The sequence below is a fragment of the Cibotium barometz genome, chromosome 27 (genome assembly GCF_041138505.1).
Source record: "Cibotium barometz isolate CiBa-2024 chromosome 27, ASM4113850v1, whole genome shotgun sequence".
In the NCBI taxonomy this organism is placed as follows: Eukaryota; Viridiplantae; Streptophyta; class Polypodiopsida; order Cyatheales; family Cibotiaceae; genus Cibotium; species Cibotium barometz.
In genome coordinates, this window is record NC_141072.1 from 21355371 (window position 1) to 21370727 (window position 15357).

Sequence of the window (15357 nt, forward strand, 5' to 3'; positions counted from 1 at the left end):
GTTAATTTTCATTTATGTTTAAATTCTAATGATTTTTATGTAAATTCTCTCTCTCACTCAAGAAATGGTCATACTCATGACCCGTTCTCAATCCAAATCAAGCTTTTCATAAAGCTTTTCCTTAACCCAAGATTAAGCTATGCTTGAGGTCAAATTAATGGCTTTTTTCTATGCTTTTAGTTTATGTATATTGATGATTCAATCCATTATGGATTAATAATCCAATTAGAGATCATTTTAATTATTTTCTTAATGATAAGCATTATCCCTTAGAAAAATTGAGATTTAATGTAAGATTCCTCCCCAGCCTCTCAAAATGTCCAGCATCTTCCCCTGTAATCAATCCCTCTTCAGAAATATAAAAGACTTGTTTCTAACTCTTTTAACCTAGAGAGAGAAAATATTCTAGAGAGAGAATATTCAAATTTTTAATATTTTTGGATAGAAAATTATCTCATCTTATTAAAATAAGTTTCCCTGAAACAGAAATTCAAAAAGAACTTTCCAATGTGCAATTGGAATTAATTAGAAATGGGTATAAAGGACCTTAGCCTAAGGGTCTAGATTTTCAGAAATTTTTGGATTATGGTCCAATTAAGGTTCCTATGGGCCAATAGCATCAATCCATGTGTAGAGAGGAGATAAATCCAATTTGTAAAAGAAGATACCCAAAAATGAGTAAATGCTCACATAAGATGAAGAGTTGAAAATGTACAAGGTTTATTAGTAAAAAACTATGAGCAATATTAAAATGATTCCATTATGACACATATGTAAGGAAGGGGAGTTCTTTAAAGGAGGTGCATATTTCACATAAGATGAAGAGTTGAAAATGTACAAGGTTTATTAGTAAAAAACTATGAGCAATATTAAAATGATTCCATTATGACACATATGTAAGGAAGGGGAGTTCTTTAAAGGAGGTGCATATTTCACATAAGATGAAGAGTTGAAAATGTACAAGGTTTATTAGTAAAAAACTATGAGCAATATTAAAATGATTCCATTATGACACATATGTAAGGAAAGGGAGTTCTTTACAGGAGGTGCATAGTTCACATGCTTGAATGAGTTTTAAACTCATAAAAATTGAGATATTTCATCTCTCCTCTCTCCTCATTTAAGTCTAGTTCCAAAAAGTTAGCTTAACTGACCTAAAAATGGTCAAATATTGACCAAACTGATTTAGAAAATTCTAGAATCAGTTTGTTTGGTTAGGAGCTCAATTTTTCCTATAAATAGAAGCCTCCCCCTTGTTGAAAAATATATAGTGTTTATGCATCGTTACTCTACTCCACCTAAGCCAAGAACTGTGAATTCATTTAATAATTCACTAGTTTTTGGAGCTTCCCTCTTTCTTCAATCCCCATTAGTGGCTCCATCAACATACTTAACCAATTGATTGGTTGGGGGCCTCTACCGTGAACAAAGAATCAAGCAAGTTGTAAGGTAATTAGTGAATATTGATCTTTCTATAATTTCTCAATGTTTCTCTCTTCTCAACCCCTCTCAAGCTTGAGAAGTTTAATTGGTATGGTTTTTTAAATGCTATTGAAGTTTGAATAGTAGTGAAGAGTTACATAATTTAATAAATGCTATTGAAGTTAATTTTCATTTATGTTTAAATTCTAATGATTTTTATGTAAATTCTCTCTCTCACTCAAGAAATGGTCATACTCATGACCCGTTCTCAATCCAAATCAAGCTTTTCATAAAGCTTTTCCTTAACCCATGGGATCGGATGGGGTTAGGCTGGACTGATGGATCCGTAAATCGAGATTTAATTTTACCATTTTTATTTCATGCATAGAAGTATGCATAATGGATAAATTTTTATATCAAAAGTGTTATTTTTACCATTTTTATTTCATGCATAGAAGTATGCATAATGGATAAATTTTTATATCAAAAGTGTTATTTTACCATTTTTATTTCATGCATAGAAGTATGCATAATGGATAAATTTTTATATCAAAAGTGTTATTTTTATCATTTTTAATTTTCATGCATAGAAGTATGCATAAAGGAAAATTTTTTATATCAAAAGTGTTACTTTTATCATTTTTAATTTTCATGTATAGAAGTATGCATAAAGGAAAAATTTTTATATCAAAAGTGTTACTTTTATCATTTTTAATTTTCATGCATAGAAGTATGCATAAAAGAAAATTTTTTATATCAAAAGTGTTACTTTTATCATTTTTAATTTTCATGCATAGAAGTATGCATAAAAGAAAATTTTTTATATCAAAAGTGTTACTTTTATCATTTTTAATTTTCATGCATAGAAGTATGCATAAAGAAAAAAATTTTATATCAAAAGTGTTACTTTTATCATATTGGATTTCATGCATAGAGGTATGCATAAAAGTTGATTATTTTATTATAAAAGTGTGACTTTTATCATAATTGAATTTCATGCATAGAGGTATGCATAAAAGTTGATTATTTTATTGTAAGAGTGTTACTTTTATCATATTGGATTTCATGCATATAGGTATGCATAAAAGATATTCTTTTTATACTAAAAGTGTGATTTTCCTCATAAATGGATTTTATGCTTAACTTAGATGCATAAGAGAAATTCTTTTATTCTAAAAGTGTAATTTCCTACCAAATTGAATTTATGCATAAGAAGATGCATAAAAGATTGATTTTAATTTCGAAAGTGTTAGTCTCCTTAAATGGAATTTATGTATAAATAAATGTGTAGAGAAATCTTATATCAAATATAAGAATTCTCTTTTATAAAAAAAAAAGATATGAAATGTGATAAGATGTGATAAGAGGTGTATGAGATGTGATAAGAATTGATAAGATGCGTATGGAAAGTGATAGGATGTGATAAGAGGTGTATGAGATGTGATAAGAATTGATAAGATGCGTATGGAAAGTGATAGGATGTGATAAGAGGTGTATGAGATGTGATAAGAATTGATAAGATGCGTATGGAAAGTGATAGGATGTGATAAGAGGTGTATGAGATGTAACAAGATGTGATAAGATTTGATAAGATGCATATGGAAAGTGATAGGATGTGATAAGAGGTGTATGAGATGTAAAAAGATGTGATAAGATGTGTATGAGATGTGATAGAATGTGTTAAGATGAGTTAGGATGTGTTAAGATGTATATGGGATGTGTTAGGACGAGAATGGATGTAATATGGTTGTATGAATGTGATGTGGATGTATACATGTAGATGTATATGTATGAATGTGAATGTTGATGTGGATGTGGATGTATGGATGTAGATACGGATGTGTATGTATGTATGTGGATGTGTATGTATGAATGAGGATGTAAAAATGGACGTATGTATATAGATGTGGATGTATGGATGTATGTATGTAGATGTGGATGTATGGATGTGATTGTGAATGAAGAGGTGGATGTGAATGTATGGATGTAGATACGGATGTGAATGTATGTATGTGAATGTGGATGTATGAATGAGGATGTGAAAATGGATGTATGCATGTGAATGTGGATGTATGAATATGAATGTGGATGTGTGGATGTGGAAATGAAGGTATGGATGTATGAATGTAGATGTGAATGTATGCATGTAGATGCGTATGTATGAATGTGAAATTGGATGTATGATGTGGACGTACGAACATGGATATGTATGTAGAATAATGAATATGAAGATGTATGTGAGATAATGTAGTCTATATGAGTGAATGGATGAGAACGAGTACACACTGAATGGAATGTGGAATAAGTAATGTGGTCCGAGAGTGGATAATATGGAAAGACAAGAGTTCGTTATAGAAACTGTATTTGTGACTGTTTGTAAATGACTGTTTTATGTCAAGAATGCTGGAGAAGCATTTTGACCGTCTTGAGGATTAAGGTCATGAAGACTGAACTGATAAAGTTGCAACTGCTGACGGAGAGTCAATGGAGGACGTCTCGCGTAGCAAGGTCGATCGAGGTCTTGACCAGCCTCGGCTCGATTTAAATGGTGAGCTTCCGGTGTACGGTGGATGAGGGACCAAGGAAGCGGCCTATGAGTGAAGCGCTAGGTCACCTGCGAAGGATCCTAGAGGGTGCTGACCATACAGTGCTCGGGCTCTGGGTCGCCGAAGATACCCACACGTGCGTCGTGGAAGATATTGGAACAAGGAGAAAGAGTTGTTTTCTGAAACCGGGCATGGATCTGGTTGATTGGCCTTGCTGGTCCTCAACGGATGAGTCCATGGCTCTTTTATATGGATCTGTGGGTTGATCTTGTTGATCTTCCACGGAGATTCCATTCTATTATATGAATATATTGCCGGTTACTATGAGCTAGGAACTATGGAAAAGGCCCCTGAGAGAACAAGTGGTGAGCGTTCTGGTTGCCAATGATGCCATAAGTACACCGATGAAAGAATTACTGGAAATAAGGATTCAACCAGAGACTTTGAGGATTGTCATCAGTGACATAATGGTTTTATTAAAGGATTGTTTTAAAGCTAGTTGATGCTAAGAAAAAGGTAATTTCATATTGGGTGTGTAAGTGGTATGACTAGTTTTATATTTGCATGAACTTCCGGCTAGGGGGCCTTGGAACTCTTTTCCTTGGTACCCGGGACAAAACCTAACCAAATTCCAAATTGGATCCCATCACTACAGTGGTTGGGCGGTTGGCTAACCCATGGGATCGGATGGGGTTAGGCTGGACTGATGGATCCGTAAATCGAGATTTAATTTCTATTATTACGATAGATGAAGTAAATCCCGGATAGAAATTGTTCTATGGATAGGAATCAACGGCTGTGCCTCTTGATGGGGAAAAAAGCGTTGATCCCAATGATCCAAGTGCAAGTTTCTTCCTTGATTTGACCAAGTACCGTTAAAGGTGCAGTCAGATCAGTTGATCCGTAATGATCTTGACTACGTTAGAGTAAAGAGTTATCCTGGTGGAATCGCCCGTGCTTTCCGGATAAGGGAAGTTTTTCCGGGTTCGGTTTTGGAAAAATCGACAGATTAGTCTTTTGTCCGGATATCCGTGGACGAGGCCCCGAGTGTGGGACCCTGCCTCGCGCAAGAAGTGCTACTTCCGCTGCTAGTACCCCGAATCCGTTGCGCGGTGGGAACAGGGATCTCACAGTTGGTATCAGAGCGGTTTTGAAAGCTAATAAAGATAATTAAATTCTTATCTGAAATTGGTAATAAGAATTCAGAAACAGCATTTTCATAATGTATTTTCATTCCGTAAGCTTCTTTAATGAAGAAATTTTAATCAAAGAAATTGTTTTTATAGATGGAAGTTCCACATTTATCTGGTATTTCCGACCTCACCCAGTCTCAAGATATGATTGCATTTGCCTTCAAGCATCTCATCTCTTCCGCTTCAACTCAAACAAGCCGAGCAAGACTCGCACGCCATTTCGCGGATTTATATTTTCCTACCCCAGCGGAGAGAATACAACATAAGTGGTTTGCAGGGCAATATGTCCACGCCCATTGCAACCGCCATACAATGCTGTGGCAGAATCTCTCATTGACTATGATCCTGTTAAAGCTGAAAATGGTGCGTGGTGTCATTCTATATCATTCGACACCTCGAAATTTCAGACTTTCATGTCGAATTTATAGACTCCTTAGTCGATTTATCCCTAAGGAGAAAATAATAACTCCCTTCGCAGTTAGAGAACTTATGTAACAGGGCATGACTATGGCCCAGTACCGTCGTCTTATGCGTCTCTCGAAGAGATTTTGAATTTTGGAGCCGAGCCACTCTATGTAATTATTGCAACTTATATATAATTATACAAATGTTTTTTTTTTACGGACGATCGGATAAAGAAAAATCTATTTATCAGACTTAAGTCATAGATCTCCAATAAGATCAACTGAGGAGCAAATTATGTCAAAAGTTTATCAAGACGCACAAAAAGGTTGTAATTGTTTGATATAATTCATACAAATTGTTAATTCAAATTGAAATTCGTAAATTAGTAGTTGGGTCTTCAATTGGAAGTACCGCAATTGTATGGAACCCTGACTTGCTTAAGACCTAGACATGATGGTATTTACCTTATAGTTTCGAGTATCATGACTATCCGTATATACCGAGGGTATAACTGTAGCTCTTTACCGACAGTATATACGAGTAAATCTAAGACTTGAAATTATAAGCGTTAATGCTATCCAGATGATGATTTTGAATGTGGTTGATATGATTTTTAATTCTGTTTGGGAACTGATGAATTGATTTGGATTCTGATTGAAAAATGATGATCCTTGAAAATGGGTTGAAATGTAATAAGCTGAGCGAAACCACAATGTGGATGATTGGGACGAGTCCCTGTAATGATAAATGATGAAAATGATTCAGCAAATCACTATGAGATTAGTGGATTATGTTGTCAAATTGCTACTGTTAATACTTGAGACGGTAGATCAAGTTAAGGGATGACAAATTGAGAACTTGCTTAACTTAAATTCCGTGGAGGAATGTTCAGAAGGAAATTTTCGGTCTAATGGACCATTATCGTGTTAAAGATATGAATGATATGATCTGAATGAATTGTTATTTAATGATGAATTCTATATAAGGGATATTTATCCCCATATTCTGTTGGGTTGACCGGAATATAAGGAACCCCAGAATAAATTGGATATTAAGCAAAAAAGTTGTCCTCTACTTGCGAGATGAGGACATCTTGCACCTTTTAAGTGGGGTAGAATGTAAGATTCCTCCCCCAGCCTTAGAGGTATACAGGAGTAAGAATCTCCCTTTCTGATCTTATAATTATTCTCTCTCTAAAATAAAAGAAAGATTCTGTTTAAAAAAGGAAGAACCTTTTTCCTGAATACTTCTCAAGAGTCCCACCTGTTTTAAGGATTCAGAACAACGAGTTCAGAAGTGAGAATCGATGTTTTGGATATCAAGGTTTTGGTCTCGAGTACGGCCCAAAAGAAGTTCTTTACCTCTTGGAAAGTATAAGAAGTTATCTCCCAGATATTGTGGACCAAAGAAAGTAGGTGATTTAGCTTACGAACTTCTTTTATCTCCTCATCTCAAAGTTCTGAATGCCTTCTATAGAAAAATGTACCAAACCCAAATCATGGAAAGACGGTAAAACTTCAGTGGCAAGTTACCATTGGCTTCTAAGTTACGCTAGCTCCTTCCTTTATATAAATCGTAACTTTTACTTGTCGTTCACAGTAATCTTACTTCCATCGATCTTCTTTCTTTCTTAATCTCCTTCATGGCTCTGGCAACAAGAATTAGTTTTATCCTTGATGATTTCTCACCTTCAAGACGTAAGGGAGTCTGTGAAGAAAGATTTTATAGAGCAGTATGAGCGCTCACTTTTCCCTCACTTGGGAACTTCTGTAGCGCAGACAAAATGGCGGACCTATCAAGACATAACTAGGGTAACACCCTGGGGTCAGCAGCACTTTCGTAACAATGTCCGCTTGGCCATGGTTATTGAAGCTTTGGGTTTGGGTCCCCGATACTACTGCGTCATGAGATCAAGGCATCCTGGGTTTTCTGAGCGGGTCTTCTTACTGGCGTGTTTTCTTCCTCATGAGAAGATATGCCTTTGCCCCGTTTTTGGCTTGCCTCTCAGAGGTCCTTTTGTTAGATCACCTCGTACCACTAAGATAGGTGCGGCAATAACCAACAGAATTATTCCCATAGATGAGTTACCTTATACTTGTGCAGCTTGTGAGTGCTGCTTTTGTGATCATATGATGGACGGGCTTATGGAAGTGTAAAGAGTTCTTCTATCTTTACTATATAAGTTCCGAGAATGAATAAAGTTTAAATCTTGTTCTTATCTTGAATCTTGCTCTCTTGAGATTTTTTTAATTGGTGGTTAATCTTAATTAAAAAATTTTCTCTCAGTCTCATACTTGTGCATCTTGCGAAATTACCCCCAGTTTGCGAGATGAGGGCATCTCGCGTTTTTTAAGTGGGAGAGAATGTAAGATTCCTCCCCAGCCTCTCAAAATGTCCAGCATCTTCCCCTGTAATCAATCCCTCTTCAGAAATATAAAAGACTTGTTTTTAACTCTTTTAACCTAGAGAGAGAAAATATTCTAGAGAGAGAATATTCAAATTTTTAATATTTTTGTTGAGATTCAAGCTCGATGTCAGTGTGAGCCAGCTATGCTATGTGCTGGCATGTTAGGTAGGAACACGTGTGAGACATAAATGACCACGTCTAGCTGGTCATAGTGTGTGGACATTAGCTAGGGTTAGATGTGTGTGGACACAACTCATAGTGTGTTGTGTGTATTATGGATTATGGCTTTATGCATTGTGTGAGAAGGGAGATGGCTTCCCTCTATAGTTAGGGTTTGTAATATACATTAGGGTTTGCTCCTGTGTGTGTGTCTCTCCTCTCTCTCTCTGTGAAGAAAAGCTGTGAAGCTTGCCATTGATGCTGTGAAGCTTGGAGCACACCAATTACTATCAGATCTGAGAGCTTGGCCTACTGGGTAAGGTCTTCTAAATATCCTTGAGCAGATTGCAGGTGAATTAGACAAAAACAAAGCAAATTAGAGTTGCCCAAAGCAAACAAAAATTCTGGTTTTTTGGAAGCTTTCCATTAAAGCTTGGAAGCATTGGTGTATGGTGGAAATACATGTAAATCTGGCAAAAGACACATGTATCTGACAAGAAGGAATGTATTGGCAACTCCTATGCAAGCCTTAAACTGATTTTGGAGCAATTTACATGCATTTGAATGAGTGAAAAATTCTGGTTTTGAGCTCTCACAAAATAGAGAAAAGGAGGTCAAAATTTGATGCATTTGGAGCATGTTTTTGGCAAAAATCAAAGCATTGATTGGTTGCACACATACCTAGGTGTGTTGGGTACTTGTTTACCTCATCAATTAGCAACTCCAACACTCCCAAAATCCTCAGGAGCAGGCGGCGCATTCTGGACTATAGAAACAGAGTATTTTTCACCATTTTACTGAGTGGAGGATCAAATTCAACTCCTGTGCTTGATATATTTCAAAATTGACTTAGAAATTGGTTGCTACACACACTTGAGAAGAAGGCTATATGATTGGATTGATCAATTATCATCAATTGAGCTGGGAATGAGCTGATTAAAAAGGCTGTTTACTGGTTGCAGAGAAACATAGTGAGTTTAATCGAGCAATTACTCTTTGGTTGGTCTTAAACAATTGGACTAATTCCTCTTACATGGAGTTAGTGGACATCATTGCTAAGCTAATGAATGCCTGGTTGCTCAATTTGGACAAAGATTGAAGAAATTAGAGCAAATTTGCTACTGGTTTTTCTGGTTTTTTTCCAAAATAGAGAAAGGGGTTTTACAAAATTGATATGTACACATGTCGAATGGTGTTGATACTCAACATTGAGGTTGTTTAGGTGTCAATGCAAGTTACCCATACTTGATTGCACCACTACATTGCAATTTGGAGCCTTGTAATGCGCATCAAATCAGGGTATCTCGAACTGCGTGAGCCAGTTCATTTTGGATGCATATACCGGTTGATTTTCTACATCAAAATTGAAGATTGTTGGCTACTTTGGAGTATCTGGAACACTCATTGGAGTGTGGTTGAGCTGAGGAAGGCTCGTTTACATATTTGGAATTGTGCAAAAGGTGTATTTACATTAAGCAATATGTCGACGGATAATCCAGTACAGATTGTTGGTGAAAAGCTAGATAGGAAGAACTTCCAGGCATGGAAGTACAGGATCAAAAGTTTTCTGAAGGGAAAAGGTTTTTGGAATCTCATTACAGGTGCTGAGCCAGAGCCGAAACTACCCCAACAACCTACACAACAGAGCAGGTTATAGCTCATAAGCAATTGTTAGAAAGAGCATTCAAAGTGTTGCATTATCTGTCTATATGTATTTCGGATGCTATGCTCATACACATACATGGTGCTGAGAATCCCAAGGATGCATGGGATACATTGGTGAAGTTGTAGACACGAGTGCAAGTAGTTGCGACAACAGATACATAATGTGAAGCATAATAGAAGGAGCATACTTGATTATGTGCAAGAAATAAAGAAGTTTGCAAATGCATTGGCAACAATAAATGCCCCCATGCCTGATGATGATTTGGTGGATATTACCTTGCGTGGTCTTGGTGGCAAGGAATATAAATCTTTTGATACATCCATCTTGGTTCAGAGTACAGGTTTACCAGACTTTGATGAGTTGGTTTCTGTAAGACCCCCACAACCCGTAGGGCGGGGGAATCCTTTTGATAGGCAGTTAAGTCTCGTGTTATTTTCCGATTGACGACACCTCGATCTCGTAGAAATACGAGGTTACGAGCAAACGGACGGACCTAATTCTATCTCGCAGGGGAAGCGTGGTCATCCTAAAGGAAATTCTAACCTCTAGCACGGAATGTGCGTGGAGATGGAACAAGACCCCCACACTTGGTTCAAGGAAGCCAACGCCTTTTTCCCCCGTATTTCAAGAGGCACGGCCGCTGGCTCGGTCCCCTAAAACAAGTCTTGTTCGTGGCTCTACTATTTCCTAAGTATCGTAAGTTACGACTAGTAGAAAGCTACCCGACTGATCGGGTCCACCCATCCTTAGAATGGTACCGTCAGGGCATCCATTCTCCCACTTTCCACGCACTCACCTGTTCAATTATTTTCTAATTAAGTCCTACCACACTGTGAAACACTTAAAAACAAATTCCTTTGTTAATTAATCACACTTGATTCCTTAAAGAAAATCTTCCTTAGCACAACATTGAAATCAACGAACATACTTACAGTGAAAAATATTTACAAAGACCCTGAAACCGGGCCGATATTCCAATCCAAACTTCATGTCCAAACCATAACCATAACCACAACCACAACCACATCGATGATCTAGAATTCGATCTTCCAGCCTCAACCAGCTGGGTAAACCTCACGGACCGTCTCCCCTCGTCGACAGCCATCCGACGAGGGCCAAGCCGTCCTGTCACCCCCTCAGGTACTGACGCTTGTACCAAACCCTCTCGTTCTTCGGAGGGGACGTCTCCTCATGAGGTGGGGGTTAAGTCACCGCACTAGCCTGGACCCACAGAACTAGGCAGCATATATACATCACCCTGGTGGTGAAAACCAATTCCCAGTGGCATAGGAGGGGATTGCCCTGGGCCGACTCCCGGCCTCGCTATATCCTCCGCCCGGCTACACAGGCAAGCACGAAGTTAGCTAAGGGGGGGAGAAGCTGTACCTGCATGTTAGCAATAAACCAGCAGTATATCCAATAAAAAGAGACATAGCCTTTATTCAATGAATTCACACATTAACAAAAACCATCGTTTCGGAAAGACAATGATTCAAAAGCAAGATTATTTTCCTATAACTTTACTTAAGAGTAACCATAAGGTACTTTAGGCCATCTATACTAGGGGTTTAACCTTGGTTCCTTTCCTATTATTTCAAATCTTTGCATTAAGCTTCATAAGAGAGAATTTTACTTAAACTTGTTAAATGACCAACCTGGTTATCGTTTTCATGCCTATTCACTTCAAGAGGGGCGAAGTCGATTGCAGGGACGCGATTCGCCTCATTCCCTCCTTGGGCAGCGCGTGGTTCTTCAATTCGGCGGCGTTTCGGCGCCATAAGAGCACTAGAGTTTTAAGAGGATAGAGAGAAAATGAGGTGAATATAAGAGGTTGGGAGCGTGGAGAGAAAAGAGAGACTTCTAATGGTTCAAACGGATTCGAAAACGGAGTCCATTTGGGGTAGGAAAAGCTTGTTGGGCTTATGGGCAGGAACGACCTCTTAGCCTAAGTTTAAGTCGCCGCATATGGGGGGGGAATTGAGAGGGTGTCCTTAACTTGGAGAGCTCTTGAGAAGAGTGTACGTCTAGGGAGGCCTAGGGAAGAGTAAGGCAAGGGTTGGAGGAGAGGCACACTTTAAGTCTATTCACACGGGGGGGGGGGAGAGTGTAGGACATGTCCTAGAGCTTGAGAGAGGGCTTGCGCGTAGGGGCTTGCTGGGGGCTTGTCTGGAGAAGGGGGCTAGGAGGGTCCTTTTATAGGTGCTGGAGGGTGGACGTCCGGGTGCGGGAAGGTGACACCTGGGATGTGTAGGTGTCCGGGAGAGGGTGTGGGCGTGAGACACCTGGGGGTGGAGGTGTCTCGAGGAGAGAGAAAGTGTGACACATGGGAGTGGAGGTGTCCCCAAGAGAGAGAGAGCGCGACACCTGTGGATAGAGGGTTCTGGGAGGAGGGGGTACGTGTAGGGGTGTGCTGGAGGGTGCGTCTAGGTCGTGTACACGCTTGGGTGTCTCGGGCGGATTGTCGGTTTTTTTCACGGGCGGCGCCCGTGGTGGGGCCCACGCCGCCCGCCCGCCGTCGTCCGAGGGGGTCAAAAAATATTTTTTGACGTAAATGTCCGGCCTTGCCCCGTGACCATGGGGGCGTGTTTCATTTGTTGATTAGACGCCTAGATAGTTACTATTTTAGGTCGGAAGTTCGCAGATTAAAGGCTTAAAAGCTTAATTAAACCCATTCCGGGTACCCGTTTTTAGTTCAGAAAAAACTATTTTAAGCGTAAAATTACGCGTAGATTCCAAATTTGGATTCAAAATTACAAGTTTCTAAGCACAAATGGCTCATTTTCCAAAAATAGAAGTTTTTTGATCGTAAAAATGACAAACTAAGTTATATTTTTCAACTCTGAAGCAAGTACATTGTTATTTACAATGGGTATGTTACATCTTTTTCGACTCTGAAGCAAGTACATTGTTATTTACAATGGGTATGTTACATCCTTCCCTGCTAAAAGAACTCGAGATGTCCTCATCTCGGCAAGAACTCTGGGTAATTCTTTTGGAGGGTTGACTCTTCCTCCCAAGTGGCATCCTCCTCAGGGTAATCTTTCCATTCCACTAAATGTTCCCTAAGGATTCTATTGCGAAGCACTCTTTCTCTAGAGTCGATGATTCTATTAGGTCTCATTTCAAGGACTCCCTGGGTTGGCATTACAATTTGTTCATCATCGAGAACATGATCAGGATGAGGCACATATGGCTTGAGTAAGCTTACATGGAATACATCATGGATTTTGAGGTGGGTTGGGAGGCGAAGTTTGTAGGCATGTTTTCCCAAACATTTGATGACTTCATAAGGCCCACAATACCTTGGACTCAGCTTCCTAAATTTTCCAAGAGATAAAGAACTTCTCTTTGGCCGCACTTGAAGAAAAACTTTGTCTCCTTGCCGAAAAATTCTTTCAGATCTTTTGGTATCAGCATAATGCTTCTGTCGATCCTGAGCGGCTTTAATATCCTTACGAATAGCTTTGGTTTGTTCTTCCATTTCTTCAAGCATCATTCTAGAGGCTTCAACCTTTAGTGTGGGGTCAGAGAAATTTAAGGGAGACAAACATTCCTGACCATAAAGAGCTTTGAATGGTGACATCCCTATGCTTTGGTGATAGGATGTATTGTAAGAGAATTCCACTAGAGGGAGATACTGAATCCACTTCTTTGGTTCACGCCCACAATAGGCTCTCAGGATGTCTTCTATAACCTGATTAACTCTCTCAGTTTGACCATCTGTTTCTGGGTGGTAAGCTGTACTGAAACAAAGTTGTGTTCCAATAGCCTGGAATAATGATGTCCAGAACTTTGAAGTGAAGTCAGAGTCTCGGTCACTGACTATTCTTTTTGGCAATCCATGAAGCCTAAAGATTTCCTTGATGAAAAGGCGGGCAATATCAGAAGATTTAAATGTCTTCTTTACTGGGATAATATGGGTGACTTTGGTAAGCATATCCACAACTACTAAAATAGAATCATACCCTCCTTGTGTTGTGGGAAGACTTGTGACAAAATCCATACTAATACATTCCCACTTCATCTGAGGAATGTCCAGAGGTTGGAGTTTCCCGGGCATTTTGATTTTTTCAGCTTTAATCCTTTGACATGAAAGGCATTGTCTGATGTATTGAAGGATATCTCTCTTCATTCCAGGCCAAAAGTAACTTCTCCTTAAGGCATTCAAGGTTTTTGCATAACCTGGGTGTCCTGCTTACGGGGCTATCATGAGCTTCAAACAAGATCATCTTCTTCAGTGCAAGATCTTTGGGAATACATAACCTATGCATGAAGTAGAGGCATTCATCATCGAGGGTGTATCCCTTGATCAATATAATTTCCTTTTCTGTGGGTGCCTCCTTGTGAACTAGGCTTACTAGCTTTTGGTAATCAGGGTCATGAAGTGAAACCTGCTTTACCTTCTCTAGGACGGGATTATTTGGCATAGAGATTGCACTTAGGAAGGACTTGCGACTCAGGGCATCTGCTACAACATTATCCTTTCCAGGACGAAATTTGATATCAAAATCAAACTCTTGCAGAATCTCAATCCACCTTCTTTGCCTCATGTTGAGATTGGGCTGGGTGAAGATCCAACTCTGGTGGTCAGTTACAAGCAGAAACTTACGGCCTAGGAGATAGTGTCTCCATAACTTGAAACAATGAACAACTGCAAGGAGTTCCAAATCATGGGTGGCATAATTGACTTCATAGGATTTAAGCTTACGAGAAGTGTAAGCCACAGGCCTTCCTTCTTGAATTAAGACACCACCAAGTGCAAGGCCACTAGCATCAGTGACAACCTCAAACTCTTTGGTGAAGTCAGGGAGCTTCAGAACTGGTGCTGAGGTGAGGATAGTCTTAAGTTGGCTAAAACTGATTTGGTGGATTGGTAGCCATACTATCTTACATTCCTTCTTGAGGAGATCAGTTAAGGGTGCGGCTATCTTGGCATAATCCTTGATGAATATCCTATACCATCCTGTGATGCCTAGAAACCCACGGATTTCTTTGACTGTCCTAGGGGGTGGCCATTCCAATATATCCTTGACTTTGGCAGGGTCTACTGAGATGCCCCTTGAGGAGACAATGAACCCTAGATATTCAATTTGGGAAGTGAAGAAGGTACATTTGCTTTTCTTGGCATAGAGCTTATGTTCGCGCAGTATTTGCAATACTTTGCGTACATGCTCCTCATGTTCCTCTTTTGACTGAGAATAGACCAAGATGTCATCGAAGAAGAGAAGGACAAATTCATCCAAATAGGGTCGGAAGATATCCTGCATCAAGCGGTTGAAGGTGGCGGGAGCATTGGTTAATCCGAATGGCATGACTGTAAATTCATAGTGGCCATAGCGGGTATTGAAAGCGGTTTTGGAGATATCTGATTCCTTGATCCTAATTTGATAGTAGCCAGACCTAAAATCCATCTTGGAGAAAACGTTGGATCCATAAAGTCTGTCAAGAAGTTCGTCGATGCGAGGAATGGGGTATTTGTTTTTGACAGTGACCTTGTTTAGGCCTCGGTAGTCAATACAAAGACGAAGTGTGCCATCCTTCTTTCTCTGAAAAAGAACA

The 15357-nt window shown here is 39.1% G+C and overlaps 1 pseudogene; it reads left to right on the forward strand.

Annotated features, from left to right (window-relative positions):
* LOC147623173 (uncharacterized) overlaps positions 1 to 15357 on the forward strand; it is a 49841-nt pseudogene that overhangs the window by 8477 nt on the left and 26007 nt on the right.